A 25,786-nucleotide genomic window follows, 5' to 3' on the forward strand; every position below is an offset into this window, starting at 1 on the left:
GCCAAGTATACAAAAACGTTTTAAAAATTGAAAATTGAAAAAATGAAAAATAGATAACGGCCGTTTTGTTTTAATTTGATTCAGAGTTGGACCACCATCTCCAGATAGCTATTTCTGCATCCCTTGCGTCCTCGGTGGAGCTATGCAGCCACAACCCTGAAACAAACATCAACAACCCTGCCTATTCAAGGTGAACCATCGCAATGCAATGATTCCAACTTTTGAGACGCAATCTAGCGACATCTCTCACAATACGAGCAAAACAACGAAAAGCCCCAGATACAAAGTTTACTACTTTTTAAACATTTGAAATGGAATAATTGAAATAAAAAATATAATAAACAATATTTTAAATCAAAGACTTTTCGCTAATAAACTGCTTTCTGGCTGAATCCTGTATCTCAGGTTTTTACAATATATAAACACAGAGACGACGAAAATAGGAGAAGGCAAATAGAGGACACTTTGGCCACGCATTTACCTTCCCTTCGTCAAGGAAAAGGACCGAAAGACAGTTTATAATACTCAATTCTGAGTAAAGATGAAAAAGAGATAACCGCAGTTTTGTTTTAATTTGATTCAGAGCTGGACCACCATCTCCAGATAGCTATTTCTGCATCCCATGCGTCCTCGGTGGAGCTATGCAGTCACAACCCTGAAACAAACATCAACAACCCTGACTTATTAAAGGCGAACCATCGCGATGCAATGATTCCACCTTTTGAGACGCAATCTAGCGGAATCATTGCATCGCGATGGTTCGCCTTAAATAGGCAGGGTTGTTGATGTTTGTTTCAGGGTTGTGACTGCATAGCTCCACCGAGGACGCATGGGATGCAGAAATAGCTATCTGGAGATGGTGCTCCAACTTTGAATCAAATTAAAACAAAACTGCCGTTATCTCTTTTTCATCTTTACTCAGAATTGAGTATTATAAACTGTCTTTCGGTCCTTTTCCTTGACGAAGAGAAGGTAAATGCGTGGCCTAAGTGTCATCTATTTGCTTCTCCTATTTTCGTCGTCTCTGTGTTTATATATTGTAAAAACCTGAGATACAGGATGCAGCCAGAAAGCAGTTTATTAGCGAAAAGTCTTATATTTAAAATATTGTTTATTATATTTTTAATTTCAATTATTCTAATTCTTTAAAAAGTAGTAAACTTTGTATCTGGGGCTTTTCGTTGTTTTCCTCGTATTGCGAGAGATGTTGCTAGATTGCGTCTCAAAAGGTGGAATCATTGCATCGCGATGGTTCGCCTTAAATAGGCAGAGTTGTTGATATTTGTTTCAGGGTTGTGACTGCATAGCTCCACCGAGGATGCATGGGATGCAGAAATAGCTATCTGAAGATGGTGGTCCAACTTTGAATCAAATTAAAACAAAACTGCCGTTATCTCTTTTTCATCTTTACTCAGAATTAAGTATTATAAACTGTCTTTCGGTCCTTTTCCTTGACGAAGAGATGGTAAATGCGTGGCCTAAGTGTCATCTATTTGCTTCTCCTATTTTCGTCGTCTCTGTGTTTATATATTGTAAAAACCTGAGATACAGGTTGCAGCCAGAAAGCAGTTTATTAGCGAAAACTCTTATATTTAAAATATTGTTTATTATATTTTTAATTTCAATTATTCTAATTGTTTAAAAAGTAGTAAACTTTGTATCTGGGACTTTTCGTTGTTTTCCTCGTATTGCGAGAGATGTCGCTAGATTGCGTCTCAAAAGGTGGAATCATTGCATCGCGATGGTTCGCCTTAAATAGGCAGAGTTGTTGATATTTGTTTCAGGGTTGTGACTGCATAACTTCACCGAGGATGCATGGGATGCAGAAATAGCTATCTGGAGATGGTGATCCAACTTTGAATCAAATTAAAACAAAACTGCCGTTATCTCTTTTTTATCTTTACTCAGAATTGAGTATTATAAACTGTCTTTCGGTCCTTTTCCTTGACGAAGAGAAGGTAAATGCGTGGCCTAAGTGTCATCTATTTGCTTCTCCTATTTTCGTCGTCTCTGTGTTTATATATTGTAAAAACCTGAGATACAGGATGCAGCCAGAAAGCAGTTTATTAGCGAAAAGTCTTATATTTAAAATATTGTTTATTATATTTTTAATTTCAATTATTCTAATTGTTTAAAAAGTAGTAAACTTTGTATCTGGGACTTTTCGTTGTTTTCCTCGTATTGCGAGAGATGTCGCTAGATTGCGTCTCAAAAGGTGGAATCATTGCATCGCGATGGTTCGCCTTAAATAGGCAGAGTTGTTGATATTTGTTTCAGGGTTGTGACTGCATAGCTTCACCGAGTATGCATGGGATGCAGAAATAGCTATCTGGAGATGGTGGTCCAACTTTGAATCAAATTAAAACAAAACTGCCGTTATCTCTTTTTCATCTTTACTCAGAATTGAGTATTATAAACTGTCTTTCGGTCCTTTTCCTTGACGAAGAGAAGGTAAATGCGTGGCCTAAGTGTCATCTATTTGCTTCTCCTATTTTCGTCGTCTCTGTGTTTATATATTGTAAAAACTTGAGATACAGGTTGCAGCCAGAAAGCAGTTTATTAGCGAAAAGTCTTATATTTAAAATATTGTTTATTATATTTTTAATTTCAATTATTCTAATTGTTTAAAAAGTAGTAAACTTTGTATCTAGGGCTTTTCGTTGTTTTCCTCGTATTGAAAAAATGAAGTTGAATTTTTTCTTACAAACTGACGATTTATTTATTGCTGTAAGACCGGTTGATAAATGCAAATGAAATTTGGTAGGTTTTAAGAGGTAGTTATTGCGCATTTTTTGGCATGCAATTAAGAATTTTATATTCACTATTGGCGTGCATACGGGTAATATGACCGGTTTTAGAGCAATACATAAATCGTCAGTTTCTAAGAAAAAATTCAACATCCCGTATCTTGGAAACGAAGCATTTGCGGATATATTTTTATCAAGCAAATTATCATTATTTTTTCATGCAGAATTACCTTTTAAAGTTTGTCGAACTTATTTAGAAACACCCTGTATTGAAGAATAGCATGGCTAGTTGTTAAAGTACCTAACTTTTTTATTATCCCACATAAGCGAATGAATCGAAAAGAAAAAATGTTCCTAAAGCTACAGTTGAGTTTTAATTTCAATATTTTATATACGCTAGAATATTTCACCGGGTGTTAAAAACTTTGAGGAAAAATGATAGTGTCATTGTTACACCCGGTATACAAACCCTGTTTAGCAATAATATTATTACATCGATATCTTTGAAGAATAATGCTAATGTATAAAAGCTAAATACTAAAAAAAATCACTCAAATAGAACAACAGTTTTAGGAAATATGAGACATCAAAAATGTCCCATTTTTAAGGTGGTGCGTTAATTTTGATGCTTAGTGTATTTACTATGTAGTTAGAACATTTAACCTAACCTGTGTTTGGCATTGTGGCGATTTGGCAAGGACAGGGAGTTCACTGATGATTTACTGATAAGTACGAAAACGTTGTAAATGTAATCCAGTTCGATTTAAAAAAAAATTAATTCTTCATTAAAATATTTTTTCTACAACCGTGTTAAAAATGCAATTTTTAGCACTCCATATGAGCGTTAAAAATGCTACTTTAAGGCACTAGTGCTTTAAAAAATTTTTAAGGCACTGCAGTTCGTATTGACTGTCTCTGTCTAGGCAATTTTGATGTAATGCCAAAAAAATATAAAATTGTCAGTCAAGTTCAAGTAAAAGTTTTTGTAGATATTGTCCTGTAATTACGTTTGTAGAAAAAATATTGTTAAAAATGCTACTTTAAGGCACTAGTGCCTTAAAATTTTTAAGGCACTGCAGTTCGTATTGACTGTATAGGCAATTTTGATGTAATGTCAAAAAAATATAAAATTGTCAGTCAAGTTCAAGTAAAAGTTTTTGTAGACATTGTCCTGTAATTACGTTTGTAGAAAAAATATTGTATGATATGGGTGTTAAAAAGTACATTTTTAAGGCACTTATGTGAATTGCAGAACTCGCTATCGCTCATTCTGCAAACTTTCACATGCGTGCCTTAAACGTTTACTTTTAACACTTATACCATAAATAACTATTGAATAAAACGGGATAGTTCCCGAAAGTTGGCTGTATACCATCTAGTTAAATAACTTAACGTGAAGTAAAAACTCCATGGTGTAGTTGGTATAAAATATTTTAATGAAGAATTAAATGGAACGATGTTAAACGATGCCAATAGATTGCTTCTAGCAACATGATAATGCTCCAAGTTTACATATTTTTTATTATTACGACTGCGTTGAACCACGCTATTTTTATTATTACGTTAGATTGACAGACATAACGTGGTTCAATGCAGACGTAATAATAAAAAATATGTAAACGTAGAGCATCGTGTTGCTAGAGGCAATCCACTGGCATCGTCTAAGCCAAACTATTTTATTATACACTAAGCATCCAAATTAACGCACCACCTTAAAAATGGGACATTTCTGATGTTTTGTATTTCCTAAACCTGTTGTCCGATTTTAGTAATTTTTTTAAATATGTTATAGCTTTATTCTTCAAGAATATCGATGTAATAATATTATTGTTAAACAGATAAGTGTCATTGTATACCGGGTGTAACAATGATAGTGTGTTTTTTCCTCAAAGTTTGGAACACCCTGTGGAATATTCTGGCGTATATAAAATATTGAAATTAAAAATCAACAATAGCCTTAGCCTTTCTTAACATTATGCTATTTGATTGATTCGCTTATGTTGTATAATAAAAAAGTTAGGTACTTTAACAACTAGCAACGTTCTTCATCAATACAGGGTGTTTCTAAATAAGTGCGACAAACTTTAAGGAGTACTGCATGAAAAAATAATGACCGTTTGCTTTATAAACATATGTCCGTAAATGCTTCGTTTCCGAGATACGGGATGTTGAATTTTTTCTTACAAACTGACGATTTATTTATTGCTCTAAAACCGGTTGAGACATGCAAATGAAATTTGGTATGTTTTAAGAGGTAGTTATTGCGCATTTTTTGGCATACAATTAAGAATTTTATATTCACCATTGGCGTGCATACGAGTAATATGACCGGGTATTATGACCCGTATGCACGTCAATGGTGAATATAAAATTCTTAGTTGTATGTCAAAAAATGCGCAATAACTACCTCTTAAAACTTACCAAATTCTATTTGCATATCTCAAACAATTTTAGAGCAATAAATAAATCGTCAGTTTGTAAGAAAAAATTCATCATTCCGTATCTCGGAAACGAAACATTTGCGGACATATTTTTATAAAGCAAATGGTTATTATTGTTTCATGCAGTACTCCTTAAAGTTTGTCGCACTTATTTAGAAACACCCTGTATTGATGAAGAACGTTGCTAGATGTTAAAGTACCTAACTTTTTTATTATCCAACGCGAATGAATCAAACAGCAAAATGGTAAGAACGCCCAAGGGTACAGTTGAGTTTTAATTTCAATATTTTATATACGCTACAATATTCCACAGGGTGTGTCAAACTTTGAGGAAAAAACACACTATCATTTTTACACCCGGTATACACTGACACTTATCTATTTAGCAACAATACTATTACATCGATATTTTTGAATAATAAAGCTATCACATATTAAAAAATCCCTAAAATCGGGCAACAGGTTTAGGAAATACGAGACATCAAAAATGTCCCATTTTTAAGGTAGTGCGTTAATTTTGATGCTTAGTGTATTTACTATGTAGTTAGAACCTTTAACCTAACCAGTGTTTAGCATTGTGGCTATTTTACAAGGACAGGGAGTTCACCGATGATGGACTGATAAGTAAGAAAACGTTGTAAATGTAATCCATTTCGATTTAAAAAACATTAATTCTTCATTAAAATATTTTTTCTACAACCGTGTTAAAAATGCAATTTTTAGCACTCCATACGAGCGTTAAAAATGCTACTTTAAGGCACTAGTGCTTTAAAATATTTTTAAGGCACTGCAGTTCGTATTGACCGTATAGGCAATTTTGATGTAATGTCAAAAAAATATAAAAATGGAATGTCAGTCAAGTTCAAGTAAAAGTTTTTGTAGATATTGTCCTGTAATTACGTTTGTAGAAAAAATATTGTATGGTATGCGTGTTAAAAAGTATATTTTTAAGGCACTCATGTGAATTGCAGAACTCGCTATCGCTCATTCTGCAAACTTTCACATGCGTGCCTTAAACGTGTACTTTTAACACTTATACCATAAATAACTATTATACCAACTACACCAGGGAGTTTTTACTTCACGTTAAGTTAAATAATTTTTGTTTTACTGAAATCAAATATTTACTGAAAAATCAGAAGGTATTTCAATTGTTTTTGTTTTATTACATATTATAGACGATTTCCTTATTTCAAACGTTTTATTTTTTTTTGGAAAATGTAAAAAACTTTTAAGGGCTTACGCGAGGTGGAATAAAAAATTATCTGTTAGTTTTAATGATTAGTGCAAAAAATAGTAGCATCATCTGGTCTTCGTTGATAATAACAAATTTAAATTGCAAATTCAGCGAAATTGATGGTGACAGAACAAGCATTGCAACTTATACTTATACTCAAGAGATCTCTTGATCTCCCCCACACTTGCAAGAGGGAAGGTTATTTGACAAGTTAAAGTTATTGAAATTAGAGTAGAATTTTCAATCTAATGCTATGTAAATGTGAGATTGTGTGAACTTACATTATATTTTTTTCTTTAAACAAATAATTTTTAATATTTATTTGCAAATCAATAGTCACATCACCTAATATAAGTTGGTGTTGACCATTTTGTTTTGTTTTATTTTTTACTCGACTGTTCCTATTTTCTTTTTTTCTACATTATTTTCTCTACTTTTGTTTATCCATTATTTGTTTTATTTTATACAAATAACAGTTTTCTTAAAAAATTAGCTTTTTTTAAATATTTAACAGTAGGAATTAAAACGTTATTAAATATTTTTGAAAAGTGAAAGTAATCTCTTTAAAAACCATACAGAAGTAAAAACTTCGTTTGTACAATGGTATAAAAAGTTTATTGAAAAACTATTAAAAAGTCATCCAAAAGGATCCACAAAACGTTTTCGATCTAGATCAGATCATCTTCAGTGCCTATAACGAAGTATTTCCACGTTAGGATGAATGCAAAAAGTTAAAATTATGACTAGTTAAAGAAAAATGTGGCAAATACTTACGTTCTGCTTAGTAGATGAAACTAGCAACCTTATAAAATAGCTGACATCGAGAAATATGATTTGCATGTTAATAATCTGATGTTAGTAGCGCCTTTAAGTCGATTTTAAAAGATAAAATTGTTAAGAGTGCTCAAAGGGCAACATGATTCACTGCTCGATAAGAACGTGTGGTTCTTGCCAGTTCAATGGACACAGACCAACAAGAGTATAGGAGATGACAATCTATTTATCAGACAGAAGTGACATGACAAGACAGGTAGTCAATTTTTGGTTATGAATTTAAGAATAGTGTAGTTTTTGAATTTAGATTATTATGGTGTATTCCACGAATATACGACTGTTTTGGATTATCGCGACAACGAATATTTTAGTGTGCAACATAAGAAGTACGAAAGTAGTTAAGCCGAATGGATTTTAATATCTGTATTAAAGTGGAATTTAAATTCTAATAAATTAGATTCTATTGTAAAAGTCCAAAAGGCAACTCTCAGTTACAGAAAGAACTGTTATAAGTGTTATTTTAATAAAAATGTTATTCACAGGAAAAAATGTTTATTTGAAAAATACATTATTTAATTTGAATTAAATAAATTACACACATTTTTCTTTTTGTCTCAATTATTAATAATAATAATAGTCTCTCGTTTTATAACGCTAACTCGGCTTTGGGGTTATAGCAGAGTAGTCTGCTATATCTAGGGTCTACGGTATACAAGGAATGTAACAGGGCCAGTGCTATGCTTCAACCGCCTATTATTACCCCTGGTTTTAACCAAGGCACTAATTTTATTCAGGCTGAGTCGACCTGGGGCCTATATACATTTTTAAAAATGTCTAGCTGTTCTCGCCGGCGCTGGGATTTGAACCCCGGTCTACCTGCATGTAAGTCAGACATCCTACCGTCTGAGCTACTCCGGCCCTTTGTTTTGTCCGGCCTTTGTCTCAATTAATTTAATCAAAAACAAATTTTAGACATCCCGTGTAAATAATTATGTTAATGTTTAAATTACTGAATAGAGAATTGATTAACCTTTCAAATGAGTTATCACACGACCCCCATTCTTTAAAAAAAATCATCGGTTATGTCATCATGCCCAGATGGATGACGTCACTAGTATGATATATATGCCAAAAAATCATAATTTAAAAATAAAAATAGACCTGTTTCGGGATTTACTTCCAAAATCGCCCATTCGTTAAGTGCGTTTCCTGACCCGTCAAAATAGCCCGGTCAAAACAGCCCCGTCAAAATAGCCCGGACACAAAATAACCTCGACAAAATAGCCCGCAAACAAAATAGCCCGACAAAATAGATCGCACACAAAATAGCCCCGGTCAAAACAGCCCCGGCTAAAATAGCCCCGGCTAAAACAGCCTCTTAGAAAACACCTCCAATAAAAAGTTTTACCTTTTAACGGGGTACCATTTACTTTAAATTACTATTCTAATTGGGAAATAAGCCACAATTTACTTAAAAAAATTATTTTATTAACGTTTCGATTTCCACTTCGGACGTCGTTGTCAAAATACAAAATATTAATAAATTAAACAAAAATGTTGCTCAGTAAAAAAAATCTTCTAATTTAATTTAATCTGACTCATTCATGTCAGCAATTCAGACGTACAGTATGGTGCAAATGGAAGGAATAAATTCGTTATTTACTAAACCCGCGACGTTAAGGAAAAATCCTGAAATAGATCGATTTTTATTTTTAAGCTCATTTGAAAGGCTATTTAATTATCTATTTAGTAATATAAACAATTACATAATTATTTATACAAGGTGTCCAAAAACTTTTTTTAATTTAAATTATTTGACAAAAAGGAAGAATGTATTTAATTTAATTTAAAATGCATTTTACTGTTGCCCGAAAACAGAAAAAATGTTTATATAATAAATAAACATTGATTTTCGCTTAAATTAAATGTTCAAACTTCCAAGAGGCAGAGAAGACAGGACTCAAGTTCTCTGAAAAGACCATTTTTATTTTTTAATGTGGTTATAGTCCAGTCGGGATAGCATTTGACCTTGCATTAGGAGCTGCCCCAAATTTTATTTTTCTAATCTTTAGGAAGGGGCAATATTAGTATAAATTTAAAATCTCGACTGAATTCCACCTTTGCGTTAGCCGCCATCTTGATTTAAAACGAGAACCGTTTTCACTCAATATCTCCGCCATTTTCAATTTTTTGACAAAAAGTGTAGAAACTGAAATTGTTGAAAATGCGATTTTCTATAATTTCATTTATTATAATTTTTTTCGTGCGGTCGATATTTTTCGAGTTATGAGGGGAAAATAGTGACAGTTGTAGCATAATTATTGAATTATCTCGTTTATTATTAGTTTTACAACAAATATTTACCTATACAAAAATGAAGAGAATTAAATTTTGTATAATTTTGATACCGTTCATTTTTTTGATAAAATCAATATTTAATAAGACCTGATTGATTTTGTAGCAATTGTTTTTGTTCAATATCTCCGCCATTTTCAACTTTTCGACAAAAGTGTAAGAACTGAAATTCGAGAGAACCATAGGCGGGTCTACAAGGGGGGGATGGGAAAATTCCCACCAACAGGGTCCAAAATTTAAAAAAAAATTGTTGGAACATCACGATATATTAGCTGACTAAAACTTAAAATATCGACAGACAAATTCAACCAATAAAACCCGCTAGTTAATAAAATTAAGTGAACTTAATGTATTGTTGTGATCTTACTTTTGAAATCTAATGATGTTCTCAGATGTAATTTATCTTAATTAATTAATCAATAATTATCTCATTAATCAAACAGATCAAATACCAATATAGTGTCAATCTCAGGGCTAAAGTATAATATCAATTACTTACTTTCGTGGCTTCAAAGTATTTCTCAGTGGATTCCTAATCGGGATAGATAAAAGAGAGTAAAATAATACACACATACGGATTTCAATTAGAAATTATAAACATCGTTTATTTTATCTAAATGGCAATAACTGCTTAATATTTCTTATATCTTATCTTTCTACCTTTATTTAATACAACAGTTACAAAAATGGGAATCTTACTTCCTTTTGTCTCCAAATTTATTTTATTTATAATGAACTATTATGATTTATCAGTAACAAATTGATTTAGGTTTGATGAAAATTTTTTAATAGTGATTGTGTGGCTCAATTTTCAATGTGGTATTTAATACTCAAACCATACATTCATGTCATAACAAATTAGACGGACCTTTACTGATGATTTGACAATGTCTTCACACAAAACACTTTTCCTATTGGCTTGGGTTGCGATCCAACGACTCGTCCAAGTCTTCCAGTAATGCCTCTGTTCCTTTGAAAACTACGCCTCGTACAGCACTCGTTCCTGCCTTCTCCTGATGCCGTGTTCTACCTTTTTCAAACACTTCAACAAAACCGGGATACTCTAGACTCAAGGAGTTATATACTATCTCGACTCTGTCTATCACTCGTTCCACGATATCTTACTTTTTATTTTTTGAAAGACAAAACTAACCAACCCGGCGTTTCACTTTTTTGTACATTCTTCTCGAAAACTCGACTTCGCTTTTCGATCGCTCAAAACACACGCTGACTCTCATTGCTCATTCATTCTCCTCCTTCCAAATACCCCTTCCAGCATTCAAAAATCAACCAATCCAAAGCAACTTTCAATTATCCGTATTTACCAACACAAACTTTCCTTTTTCTAAATATCTTAATGGATTTCAAGAAAAAATAGTATTCCCCATTTCAATTTTAATTTCCACATTAACCCTCTTTACAAATTTAATAACCTATTATCTTATTTGCTAGAATATGAATTATCGGTGGTTATTCACACCTTTCCACGAACACTTTCTTTTTAAACATCACTCTAATTGTTTACTTGAGTCGTATTGTTCCTGGGGTTCGTAAACACTTCTCCGAAACACTTTCTTAAAAACTACCTATACATAATTTGTTTTATACAGGGTGTTCCAAATTTACATGCCCGCGGTCGTGAAAAACGAAAACCTTTATTTTTATTTGAATTTTAAATATAACTATAGACTTTTATTTCTTATGTCAAATAGGAATATAACAAATCCCCGCCTTTGTATTCGATAAAATTTATCTGCATCTTCAAATAAATTTTCTCGAGGCAAACCAACTCCCCGTATATTACCTTGCTTTAATCTATGTCTTATACCCCTTCTTCTTGTATTACTCTAATTAGTCCCACCTGTAGAGTAATTGTTTCCTTTTTTTTTCAGTGTCCTCATCCCGTGTTAGAGCGTCGGCTATTATGTTGTCTTTTCCTTTTCCACATATCAATTTTCTGTCTTTTTCCTCAGATTCTTCACATACGTTTACCGTGCATTCTGCATCCTCGTTTTCATATACCTCCTCTTCAAATACCACTGTTTCAATCATATCCTTTTCGCTTTCATTTGTTAGCTTTATTTCTTCTTCTCCTGAGCTCATCTCTTCTTTTGAGGAATCCCAGGTTTTATTTTCTTTTGTTGTTAATATTTTTATTTCTTCTTCTCCTGAGCTCGTCTCTTCTTTTGAGGAATCCCAGGTTTTAACTTCCTTTATCTTTTTCTGACCTTTTCTCCTTTTTCTTCTTTGTCCTTGCTTCGTTGTCAAATTCATTTCCACTGTTTGTTCTTTACCTGATTCGTCCGTATTTTGTTTCTCCTGTTCCTTGTCCTGTTCTTCTTCTTTTTCTTCTGTTAGTTTCATCGTATTATTTTTAAAATCTATCATTACATGTTTTTCTGCCAATTCGTCAACTCCTACTATCATGTCATGTGACATGTTTGGCATTATTACACATTGTAGTGATACTTATTCTTACCTAATCGTACCATTACTCGTATGCCTTCATTTATAGTTGCCAATGTCCGTTTGTTTGCGCCCACTAAATTTACCCTAGGTATTTTGTAAATTAAATTTGTTAAGTTAACTTCTTCTATTAGTTTTCTGTTGATCAGTGTTATTTCAGATCCAGTGTCTATCATAATTTTAATTGGTTTCTCGTTGATAAATCCATCCACAAATTTTAAATTAACTCCATTTTTCTTTTCGTTGTTTCCTGCCAATTTAATAAACTCCTTGGGGTGACAAAAGATTCCTGTTTGGTTTTTTCTCTTTAGTGAGCGCCTTCGTGAAAAAACGCCGGTTGCTCCTCGTTGTTTATATTTTCGTCATAATGTCTCTCTTCGTCATATCCTTCTGTCTGGGTATTATTTACCTCTCTTTTATTGTCTCTTGGTCTGTCGGATCTGTCTCGGTTTTCTCGATATCCCTGTTCATTTTGTCTACCATTATTTCTGTTTTCTTGATTTGAGCGTGTGGTGTTTCTATTCTGGTATTCTCGATTTCTGTCCTTATTCCATTGCCTATTTCTTTGTTCATAATTTCCTCTTCCGTTGTCTCTATTTTCGTTTTCCCTTCTGGGATTAAAATCTCGTCTTGTATAGTCCCTCCTATTTTGATTTCGATCTCTGTAATCCTGTGTTTCTCGGGGCCTGTAATCTTCTTGCGACCTTCTTGATTTTCTTTCTTTTCGACGTGATTCTCTTATTTGTAGGAATTGGCATAAACTATCTATGTCTTTGTAGTTTTGCAATGTGATATGGTCTTCCTGCGTTTCTTCGAAATGTCTTGCAATCAGTTCGACTAATTGTTCTGATGAATAATTATATTGTAAATGTTTTGCATTATTGTAAATTTGTAATGCATACCTATGTCTTTTCTGAGATACCCATCCTATCATTGTATTTCCCATTTTGCAATTCCTTGTTAATTTCCAATTGTTAGACTTTTCCCCAGAAATAATTCAAAAATTTTTGTTCAAATTGTTGCCAACTGTCAAATTCTTCTTCTTTGCAATCAAACCATAGACCTGCCCCATACTTAAGATGGTTTCTGATTGTTTCTTTCGCTGTTTCGAAATTTCCGATATGTTGTACTTTCTTTTTCAGGCTATTTATGAACGGCACTGGGTGTAATCTTCTTACATCCCCACCAAACCGTACTTTCACGACATCTGTGCTATGTATAACAGTTGCTCTTCTTTCTCCGAAATTTTGTTGCGTTTTGATTTCCTCAATTCGTCTTTCCATTTCTTTGATCTTTCTTTCCACTTCTTCTATGTCTGCTTGAATAGCGTTTTCCAACTTGTTTTCCAAATTTTCTATTTCCTTTTTCTGGCAATTCGTTAACTCCTTCATTTTATTTTGAATTTTCATTTGTTGTTCTTTCATCTCGTTTTTCATTGTTGTCAAACATGCTTTCATTTCATTTTCCTATGCGTTCCTCCATTTTCTGGTTGATTTTTCTATTGCTTGTTTTGTTTCCTCCTGATTTTCTTGCATTTTTTGTTGTGTTTCTTCCATGATTCGTTTTGCTTCTTCCTGATTTTCTTGTATTAATAATAAAAATGTATACCATTTTTATTCATTCAGTTGCGGTGCGAAACCAAAACTGTCTTAATTTTTACTCAGATCAGAGAGTGCAGCCAGCACTCTTATCGACGATTTCACCTCTTTTTAGAGGTTCATCAGAGACTGCATAGGCTGCTTTTCTCTGGCCCAGGTAAAAATCTTCGACATATCCATCTCCCACCGCAACTGACGAGATGGTAGTAGGTGCCTAGCGGCATCTGCTAAATAAAAGACTAAGTTTTTCAACCTAATAAAAATATTTGTAAATTAAATATTTTTAAAAGATTTTTAATTGAAAAACTTTATTGGTCCATTTCCTGGTGACAACCTCCAAGGCTTCTACAATATGCAAGCACATGGATGCTGCAGTGAAGACTAAGGGGAAGGAATTCTACACTATGCAATTCACAACCCCCGTCTGCAGCGTGGTAAAGTTCCAGCGGAAAATGGACCTAGTTACTCTATAGGAGTAATACTAATAAAAATAAAAATGTATACCATTTTTATTCATTCAGTTGCGGTGCGAAACCAAAACTGTCTTAATTTTTACTCAGATCAGAGAGTGCAGCCAGCACTCTTATCGACGATTTCACCTCTTTTTAGAGGTTCATCAGAGACTGCATAGGCTGCTTTTCTCTGGCCCAGGTAAAAATCTTCGACATATCCATCTCCCACCGCAACTGACGAGATGGTAGTAGGTGCCTAGCGGCATCTGCTAAATAAAAGACTAAGTTTTTCAACCTAATAAAAATATTTGTAAATTAAATATTTTTAAAAGATTTTTAATTGAAAAACTTTATTGGTCCATTTCCTGGTGACAACCTCCAAGGCTTCTACAATATGCAAGCACATGGATGCTGCAGTGAAGACTAAGGGGAAGGAATTCTACACTATGCAATTCACAACCCCCGTCTGCAGCGTGGTAAAGTTCCAGCGGAAAATGGACCTAGTTACTCTATAGGAGTAATACTAATAAAAATAAAAATGTATACCATTTTTATTCATTCAGTTGCGGTGCGAAACCAAAACTGTCTTAATTTTTACTCAGATCAGAGAGTGCAGCCAGCACTCTTATCGACGATTTCACCTCTTTTTAGAGGTTCATCAGAGACTGCATAGGCTGCTTTTCTCTGGCCCAGGTAAAAATCTTCGACATATCCATCTCCCACCGCAACTGACGAGATGGTAGTAGGTGCCTAGCGGCATCTGCTAAATAAAAGACTAAGTTTTTCAACCTAATAAAAATATTTGTAAATTAAATATTTTTAAAAGATTTTTAATTGAAAAACTTTATTGGTCCATTTCCTGGTGACAACCTCCAAGGCTTCTACAATATGCAAGCACATGGATGCTGCAGTGAAGACTAAGGGGAAGGAATTCTACACTATGCAATTCACAACCCCCGTCTGCAGCGTGGTAAAGTTCCAGCGGAAAATGGACCTAGTTACTCTATAGGAGTAATACTAATAAAAATAAAAATGTATACCATTTTTATTCATTCAGTTGCGGTGCGAAACCAAAACTGTCTTAATTTTTACTCAGATCAGAGAGTGCAGCCAGCACTCTTATCGACGATTTCACCTCTTTTTAGAGGTTCATCAGAGACTGCATAGGCTGCTTTTCTCTGGCCCAGGTAAAAATCTTCGACATATCCATCTCCCACCGCAACTGACGAGATGGTAGTAGGTGCCTAGCGGCATCTGCTAAATAAAAGACTAAGTTTTTCAACCTAATAAAAATATTTGTAAATTAAATATTTTTAAAAGATTTTTAATTGAAAAACTTTATTGGTCCATTTCCTGGTGACAACCTCCAAGGCTTCTACAATATGCAAGCACATGGATGCTGCAGTGAAGACTAAGGGGAAGGAATTCTACACTATGCAATTCACAACCCCCGTCTGCAGCGTGGTAAAGTTCCAGCGGAAAATGGACCTAGTTACTCTATAGGAGTAATACTAATAAAAATAAAAATGTATACCATTTTTATTCATTCAGTTGCGGTGCGAAACCAAAACTGTCTTAATTTTTACTCAGATCAGAGAGTGCAGCCAGCACTCTTATCGACGATTTCACCTCTTTTTAGAGGTTCATCAGAGACTGCATAGGCTGCTTTTCTCTGGCCCAGGTAAAAATCTTCGACATATCCATCTCCCACCGCAACTGACGAGATGGTAGTAGGTGCCTAGCGGCATCTGCTAAATAAAAGACTAAGTTTTTCAACCTAATAAAAATATTTGTAAATTAAATATTTTTAAAAGATTTTTAATTGAAAAACTTTATTGGTCCATTTCCTGGTGACAACCTCCAAGGCTTCTACAATATGCAAGCACATGGATGCTGCAGTGAAGACTAAGGGGAAGGAATTCTACACTATGCAATTCACAACCCCCGTCTGCAGCGTGGTAAAGTTCCAGCGGAAAATGGACCTAGTTACTCTATAGGAGTAATACTAATAAAAATAAAAATGTATACCATTTTTATTCATTCAGTTGCGGTGCGAAACCAAAACTGTCTTAATTTTTACTCAGATCAGAGAGTGCAGCCAGCACTCTTATCGACGATTTCACCTCTTTTTAGAGGTTCATCAGAGACTGCATAGGCTGCTTTTCTCTGGCCCAGGTAAAAATCTTCGACATATCCATCTCCCACCGCAACTGACGAGATGGTAGTAGGTGCCTAGCGGCATCTGCTAAATAAAAGACTAAGTTTTTCAACCTAATAAAAATATTTGTAAATTAAATATTTTTAAAAGATTTTTAATTGAAAAACTTTATTGGTCCATTTCCTGGTGACAACCTCCAAGGCTTCTACAATATGCAAGCACATGGATGCTGCAGTGAAGACTAAGGGGAAGGAATTCTACACTATGCAATTAGTGTAGAATTCCTTCCCCTTAGTCTTCACTGCAGCATCCATGTGCTTGCATATTGTAGAAGCCTTGGAGGTTGTCACCAGGAAATGGACCAATAAAGTTTTTCAATTAAAAATCTTTTAAAAATATTTAATTTACAAATATTTTTATTAGGTTGAAAAACTTAGTCTTTTATTTAGCAGATGCCGCTAGGCACCTACTACCATCTCGTCAGTTGCGGTGGGAGATGGATATGTCGAAGATTTTTACCTGGGCCAGAGAAAAGCAGCCTATGCAGTCTCTGATGAACCTCTAAAAAGAGGTGAAATCGTCGATAAGAGTGCTGGCTGCACTCTCTGATCAGAGTAAAAATTAAGACAGTTTTGGTTTCGCACCGCAACTGAATGAATAAAAATGGTATACATTTTTATTTTTATTAGTATTACTCCTATAGAGTAACTAGGTCCATTTTCCGCTGGAACTTTACCACGCTGCAGACGGGGGTTGTGAATTGCATAGTGTAGAATTCCTTCCCCTTAGTCTTCACTGCAGCATCCATGTGCTTGCATATTGTAGAAGCCTTGGAGGTTGTCACCAGGAAATGGACCAATAAAGTTTTTCAATTAAAAATCTTTTAAAAATATTTAATTTACAAATATTTTTATTAGGTTGAAAAACTTAGTCTTTTATTTAGCAGATGCCGCTAGGCACCTACTACCATCTCGTCAGTTGCGGTGGGAGATGGATATGTCGAAGATTTTTACCTGGGCCAGAGAAAAGCAGCCTATGCAGTCTCTGATGAACCTCTAAAAAGAGGTGAAATCGTCGATAAGAGTGCTGGCTGCACTCTCTGATCTGAGTAAAAATTAAGACAGTTTTGGTTTCGCACCGCAACTGAATGAATAAAAATGGTATACATTTTTATTTTTATTAGTATTACTCCTATAGAGTAACTAGGTCCATTTTCCGCTGGAACTTTACCACGCTGCAGACGGGGGTTGTGAATTGCATAGTGTAGAATTCCTTCCCCTTAGTCTTCACTGCAGCATCCATGTGCTTGCATATTGTAGAAGCCTTGGAGGTTGTCACCAGGAAATGGACCAATAAAGTTTTTCAATTAAAAATCTTTTAAAAATATTTAATTTACAAATATTTTTATTAGGTTGAAAAACTTAGTCTTTTATTTAGCAGATGCCGCTAGGCACCTACTACCATCTCGTCAGTTGCGGTGGGAGATGGATATGTCGAAGATTTTTACCTGGGCCAGAGAAAAGCAGCCTATGCAGTCTCTGATGAACCTCTAAAAAGAGGTGAAATCGTCGATAAGAGTGCTGGCTGCACTCTCTGATCTGAGTAAAAATTAAGACAGTTTTGGTTTCGCACCGCAACTGAATGAATAAAAATGGTATACATTTTTATTTTTATTAGTATTACTCCTATAGAGTAACTAGGTCCATTTTCCGCTGGAACTTTACCACGCTGCAGACGGGGGTTGTGAATTGCATAGTGTAGAATTCCTTCCCCTTAGTCTTCACTGCAGCATCCATGTGCTTGCATATTGTAGAAGCCTTGGAGGTTGTCACCAGGAAATGGACCAATAAAGTTTTTCAATTAAAAATCTTTTAAAAATATTTAATTTACAAATATTTTTATTAGGTTGAAAAACTTAGTCTTTTATTTAGCAGATGCCGCTAGGCACCTACTACCATCTCGTCAGTTGCGGTGGGAGATGGATATGTCGAAGATTTTTACCTGGGCCAGAGAAAAGCAGCCTATGCAGTCTCTGATGAACCTCTAAAAAGAGGTGAAATCGTCGATAAGAGTGCTGGCTGCACTCTCTGATCTGAGTAAAAATTAAGACAGTTTTGGTTTCGCACCGCAACTGAATGAATAAAAATGGTATACATTTTTATTTTTATTAGTATTACTCCTATAGAGTAACTAGGTCCATTTTCCGCTGGAACTTTACCACGCTGCAGACGGGGGTTGTGAATTGCATAGTGTAGAATTCCTTCCCCTTAGTCTTCACTGCAGCATCCATGTGCTTGCATATTGTAGAAGCCTTGGAGGTTGTCACCAGGAAATGGACCAATAAAGTTTTTCAATTAAAAATCTTTTAAAAATATTTAATTTACAAATATTTTTATTAGGTTGAAAAACTTAGTCTTTTATTTAGCAGATGCCGCTAGGCACCTACTACCATCTCGTCAGTTGCGGTGGGAGATGGATATGTCGAAGATTTTTACCTGGGCCAGAGAAAAGCAGCCTATGCAGTCTCTGATGAACCTCTAAAAAGAGGTGAAATCGTCGATAAGAGTGCTGGCTGCACTCTCTGATCTGAGTAAAAATTAAGACAGTTTTGGTTTCGCACCGCAACTGAATGAATAAAAATGGTATACATTTTTATTTTTATTAGTATTACTCCTATAGAGTAACTAGGTCCATTTTCCGCTGGAACTTTACCACGCTGCAGACGGGGGTTGTGAATTGCATAGTGTAGAATTCCTTCCCCTTAGTCTTCACTGCAGCATCCATGTGCTTGCATATTGTAGAAGCCTTGGAGGTTGTCACCAGGAAATGGACCAATAAAGTTTTTCAATTAAAAATCTTTTAAAAATATTTAATTTACAAATATTTTTATTAGGTTGAAAAACTTAGTCTTTTATTTAGCAGATGCCGCTAGGCACCTACTACCATCTCGTCAGTTGCGGTGGGAGATGGATATGTCGAAGATTTTTACCTGGGCCAGAGAAAAGCAGCCTATGCAGTCTCTGATGAACCTCTAAAAAGAGGTGAAATCGTCGATAAGAGTGCTGGCTGCACTCTCTGATCTGAGTAAAAATTAAGACAGTTTTGGTTTCGCACCGCAACTGAATGAATAAAAATGGTATACATTTTTATTTTTATTAGTATTACTCCTATAGAGTAACTAGGTCCATTTTCCGCTGGAACTTTACCACGCTGCAGACGGGGGTTGTGAATTGCATAGTGTAGAATTCCTTCCCCTTAGTCTTCACTGCAGCATCCATGTGCTTGCATATTGTAGAAGCCTTGGAGGTTGTCACCAGGAAATGGACCAATAAAGTTTTTCAATTAAAAATCTTTTAAAAATATTTAATTTACAAATATTTTTATTAGGTTGAAAAACTTAGTCTTTTATTTAGCAGATGCCGCTAGGCACCTACTACCATCTCGTCAGTTGCGGTGGGAGATGGATATGTCGAAGATTTTTACCTGGGCCAGAGAAAAGCAGCCTATGCAGTCTCTGATGAACCTCTAAAAAGAGGTGAAATCGTCGATAAGAGTGCTGGCTGCACTCTCTGATCTGAGTAAAAATTAAGACAGTTTTGGTTTCGCACCGCAACTGAATGAATAAAAATGGTATACATTTTTATTTTTATTAGTATTACTCCTATAGAGTAACTAGGTCCATTTTCCGCTGGAACTTTACCACGCTGCAGACGGGGGTTGTGAATTGCATAGTGTAGAATTCCTTCCCCTTAGTCTTCACTGCAGCATCCATGTGCTTGCATATTGTAGAAGCCTTGGAGGTTGTCACCAGGAAATGGACCAATAAAGTTTTTCAATTAAAAATCTTTTAAAAATATTTAATTTACAAATATTTTTATTAGGTTGAAAAACTTAGTCTTTTATTTAGCAGATGCCGCTAGGCACCTACTACCATCTCGTCAGTTGCGGTGGGAGATGGATATGTCGAAGATTTTTACCTGGGCCAGAGAAAAGCAGCCTATGCAGTCTCTGATGAACCTCTAAAAAGAGGTGAAATCGTCGATAAGAGTGCTGGCTGCACTCTCTGATCTGAGTAAAAATTAAGACAGTTTTGGTTTCGCACCGCAACTGAATGAATAAAAATGGTATACATTTTTATTTTTATTAGTATTACTCCTATAGAGTAACTAGGTCCATTTTCCGCTGGAACTTTACCACGCTGCAGACGGGGGTTGTGAATTGCATAGTGTAGAATTCCTTCCCCTTAGTCTTCACTGCAGCATCCATGTGCTTGCATATTGTAGAAGCCTTGGAGATTGTCACCAGGAAATGGACCAATAAAGTTTTTTATTAGGTTGAAAAACTTAGTCTTTTATTTAGCAGATGCCGCTAGGCACCTACTACCATCTCGTCAGTTGCGGTGGGAGATGGATATGTCGAAGATTTTTACCTGGGCCAGAGAAAAGCAGCCTATGCAGTCTCTGATGAACCTCTAAAAAGAGGTGAAATCGTCGATAAGAGTGCTGGCTGCACTCTCTGATCTGAGTAAAAATTAAGACAGTTTTGGTTTCGCACCGCAACTGAATGAATAAAAATGGTATACATTTTTATTTTTATTAGTATTACTCCTATAGAGTAACTAGGTCCATTTTCCGCTGGAACTTTACCACGCTGCAGACGGGGGTTGTGAATTGCATAGTGTAGAATTCCTTCCCCTTAGTCTTCACTGCAGCATCCATGTGCTTGCATATTGTAGAAGCCTTGGAGGTTGTCACCAGGAAATGGACCAATAAAGTTTTTCAATTAAAAATCTTTTAAAAATATTTAATTTACAAATATTTTTATTAGGTTGAAAAACTTAGTCTTTTATTTAGCAGATGCCGCTAGGCACCTACTACCATCTCGTCAGTTGCGGTGGGAGATGGATATGTCGAAGATTTTTACCTGGGCCAGAGAAAAGCAGCCTATGCAGTCTCTGATGAACCTCTAAAAAGAGGTGAAATCGTCGATAAGAGTGCTGGCTGCACTCTCTGATCTGAGTAAAAATTAAGACAGTTTTGGTTTCGCACCGCAACTGAATGAATAAAAATGGTATACATTTTTATTTTTATTAGTATTACTCCTATAGAGTAACTAGGTCCATTTTCCGCTGGAACTTTACCACGCTGCAGACGGGGGTTGTGAATTGCATAGTGTAGAATTCCTTCCCCTTAGTCTTCACTGCAGCATCCATGTGCTTGCATATTGTAGAAGCCTTGGAGGTTGTCACCAGGAAATGGACCAATAAAGTTTTTCAATTAAAAATCTTTTAAAAATATTTAATTTACAAATATTTTTATTAGGTTGAAAAACTTAGTCTTTTATTTAGCAGATGCCGCTAGGCACCTACTACCATCTCGTCAGTTGCGGTGGGAGATGGATATGTCGAAGATTTTTACCTGGGCCAGAGAAAAGCAGCCTATGCAGTCTCTGATGAACCTCTAAAAAGAGGTGAAATCGTCGATAAGAGTGCTGGCTGCACTCTCTGATCTGAGTAAAAATTAAGACAGTTTTGGTTTCGCACCGCAACTGAATGAATAAAAATGGTATACATTTTTATTTTTATTAGTATTACTCCTATAGAGTAACTAGGTCCATTTTCCGCTGGAACTTTACCACGCTGCAGACGGGGGTTGTGAATTGCATAGTGTAGAATTCCTTCCCCTTAGTCTTCACTGCAGCATCCATGTGCTTGCATATTGTAGAAGCCTTGGAGGTTGTCACCAGGAAATGGACCAATAAAGTTTTTCAATTAAAAATCTTTTAAAAATATTTAATTTACAAATATTTTTATTAGGTTGAAAAACTTAGTCTTTTATTTAGCAGATGCCGCTAGGCACCTACTACCATCTCGTCAGTTGCGGTGGGAGATGGATATGTCGAAGATTTTTACCTGGGCCAGAGAAAAGCAGCCTATGCAGTCTCTGATGAACCTCTAAAAAGAGGTGAAATCGTCGATAAGAGTGCTGGCTGCACTCTCTGATCTGAGTAAAAATTAAGACAGTTTTGGTTTCGCACCGCAACTGAATGAATAAAAATGGTATACATTTTTATTTTTATTAGTATTACTCCTATAGAGTAACTAGGTCCATTTTCCGCTGGAACTTTACCACGCTGCAGACGGGGGTTGTGAATTGCATAGTGTAGAATTCCTTCCCCTTAGTCTTCACTGCAGCATCCATGTGCTTGCATATTGTAGAAGCCTTGGAGGTTGTCACCAGGAAATGGACCAATAAAGTTTTTCAATTAAAAATCTTTTAAAAATATTTAATTTACAAATATTTTTATTAGGTTGAAAAACTTAGTCTTTTAGCAGATGCCGCTAGGCACCTACTACCATCTCGTCAGTTGCGGTGGGAGATGGATATGTCGAAGATTTTTACCTGGGCCAGAGAAAAGCAGCCTATGCAGTCTCTGATGAACCTCTAAAAAGAGGTGAAATCGTCGATAAGAGTGCTGGCTGCACTCTCTGATCTGAGTAAAAATTAAGACAGTTTTGGTTTCGCACCGCAACTGAATGAATAAAAATGGTATACATTTTTATTTTTATTAGTATTACTCCTATAGAGTAACTAGGTCCATTTTCCGCTGGAACTTTACCACGCTGCAGACGGGGGTTGTGAATTGCATAGTGTAGAATTCCTTCCCCTTAGTCTTCACTGCAGCATCCATGTGCTTGCATATTGTAGAAGCCTTGGAGGTTGTCACCAGGAAATGGACCAATAAAGTTTTTCAATTAAAAATCTTTTAAAAATATTTAATTTACAAATATTTTTATTAGGTTGAAAAACTTAGTCTTTTATTTAGCAGATGCCGCTAGGCACCTACTACCATCTCGTCAGTTGCGGTGGGAGATGGATATGTCGAAGATTTTTACCTGGGCCAGAGAAAAGCAGCCTATGCAGTCTCTGATGAACCTCTAAAAAGAGGTGAAATCGTCGATAAGAGTGCTGGCTGCACTCTCTGATCTGAGTAAAAATTAAGACAGTTTTGGTTTCGCACCGCAACTGAATGAATAAAAATGGTATACATTTTTATTTTTATTAGTATTACTCCTATAGAGTAACTAGGTCCATTTTCCGCTGGAACTTTACCACGCTGCAGACGGGGGTTGTGAATTGCATAGTGTAGAATTCCTTCCCCTTAGTCTTCACTGCAGCATCCATGTGCTTGCATATTGTAGAAGCCTTGGAGGTTGTCACCAGGAAATGGACCAATAAAGTTTTTCAATTAAAAATCTTTTAAAAATATTTAATTTACAAATATTTTTATTAGGTTGAAAAACTTAGTCTTTTATTTAGCAGATGCCGCTAGGCACCTACTACCATCTCGTCAGTTGCGGTGGGAGATGGATATGTCGAAGATTTTTACCTGGGCCAGAGAAAAGCAGCCTATGCAGTCTCTGATGAACCTCTAAAAAGAGGTGAAATCGTCGATAAGAGTGCTGGCTGCACTCTCTGATCTGAGTAAAAATTAAGACAGTTTTGGTTTCGCACCGCAACTGAATGAATAAAAATGGTATACATTTTTATTTTTATTAGTATTACTCCTATAGAGTAACTAGGTCCATTTTCCGCTGGAACTTTACCACGCTGCAGACGGGGGTTGTGAATTGCATAGTGTAGAATTCCTTCCCCTTAGTCTTCACTGCAGCATCCATGTGCTTGCATATTGTAGAAGCCTTGGAGGTTGTCACCAGGAAATGGACCAATAAAGTTTTTCAATTAAAAATCTTTTAAAAATATTTAATTTACAAATATTTTTATTAGGTTGAAAAACTTAGTCTTTTATTTAGCAGATGCCGCTAGGCACCTACTACCATCTCGTCAGTTGCGGTGGGAGATGGATATGTCGAAGATTTTTACCTGGGCCAGAGAAAAGCAGCCTATGCAGTCTCTGATGAACCTCTAAAAAGAGGTGAAATCGTCGATAAGAGTGCTGGCTGCACTCTCTGATCTGAGTAAAAATTAAGACAGTTTTGGTTTCGCACCGCAACTGAATGAATAAAAATGGTATACATTTTTATTTTTATTAGTATTACTCCTATAGAGTAACTAGGTCCATTTTCCGCTGGAACTTTACCACGCTGCAGACGGGGGTTGTGAATTGCATAGTGTAGAATTCCTTCCCCTTAGTCTTCACTGCAGCATCCATGTGCTTGCATATTGTAGAAGCCTTGGAGGTTGTCACCAGGAAATGGACCAATAAAGTTTTTCAATTAAAAATCTTTTAAAAATATTTAATTTACAAATATTTTTATTAGGTTGAAAAACTTAGTCTTTTATTTAGCAGATGCCGCTAGGCACCTACTACCATCTCGTCAGTTGCGGTGGGAGATGGATATGTCGAAGATTTTTACCTGGGCCAGAGAAAAGCAGCCTATGCAGTCTCTGATGAACCTCTAAAAAGAGGTGAAATCGTCGATAAGAGTGCTGGCTGCACTCTCTGATCTGAGTAAAAATTAAGACAGTTTTGGTTTCGCACCGCAACTGAATGAATAAAAATGGTATACATTTTTATTTTTATTAGTATTACTCCTATAGAGTAACTAGGTCCATTTTCCGCTGGAACTTTACCACGCTGCAGACGGGGGTTGTGAATTGCATAGTGTAGAATTCCTTCCCCTTAGTCTTCACTGCAGCATCCATGTGCTTGCATATTGTAGAAGCCTTGGAGGTTGTCACCAGGAAATGGACCAATAAAGTTTTTCAATTAAAAATCTTTTAAAAATATTTAATTTACAAATATTTTTATTAGGTTGAAAAACTTAGTCTTTTATTTAGCAGATGCCGCTAGGCACCTACTACCATCTCGTCAGTTGCGGTGGGAGATGGATATGTCGAAGATTTTTACCTGGGCCAGAGAAAAGCAGCCTATGCAGTCTCTGATGAACCTCTAAAAAGAGGTGAAATCGTCGATAAGAGTGCTGGCTGCACTCTCTGATCTGAGTAAAAATTAAGACAGTTTTGGTTTCGCACCGCAACTGAATGAATAAAAATGGTATACATTTTTATTTTTATTAGTATTACTCCTATAGAGTAACTAGGTCCATTTTCCGCTGGAACTTTACCACGCTGCAGACGGGGGTTGTGAATTGCATAGTGTAGAATTCCTTCCCCTTAGTCTTCACTGCAGCATCCATGTGCTTGCATATTGTAGAAGCCTTGGAGGTTGTCACCAGGAAATGGACCAATAAAGTTTTTCAATTAAAAATCTTTTAAAAATATTTAATTTACAAATATTTTTATTAGGTTGAAAAACTTAGTCTTTTATTTAGCAGATGCCGCTAGGCACCTACTACCATCTCGTCAGTTGCGGTGGGAGATGGATATGTCGAAGATTTTTACCTGGGCCAGAGAAAAGCAGCCTATGCAGTCTCTGATGAACCTCTAAAAAGAGGTGAAATCGTCGATAAGAGTGCTGGCTGCACTCTCTGATCTGAGTAAAAATTAAGACAGTTTTGGTTTCGCACCGCAACTGAATGAATAAAAATGGTATACATTTTTATTTTTATTAGTATTACTCCTATAGAGTAACTAG

This window comes from Diabrotica virgifera, chromosome 6 (assembly GCF_917563875.1).
Source record: "Diabrotica virgifera virgifera chromosome 6, PGI_DIABVI_V3a".
Taxonomy (NCBI): Eukaryota; Metazoa; Arthropoda; class Insecta; order Coleoptera; family Chrysomelidae; genus Diabrotica; species Diabrotica virgifera.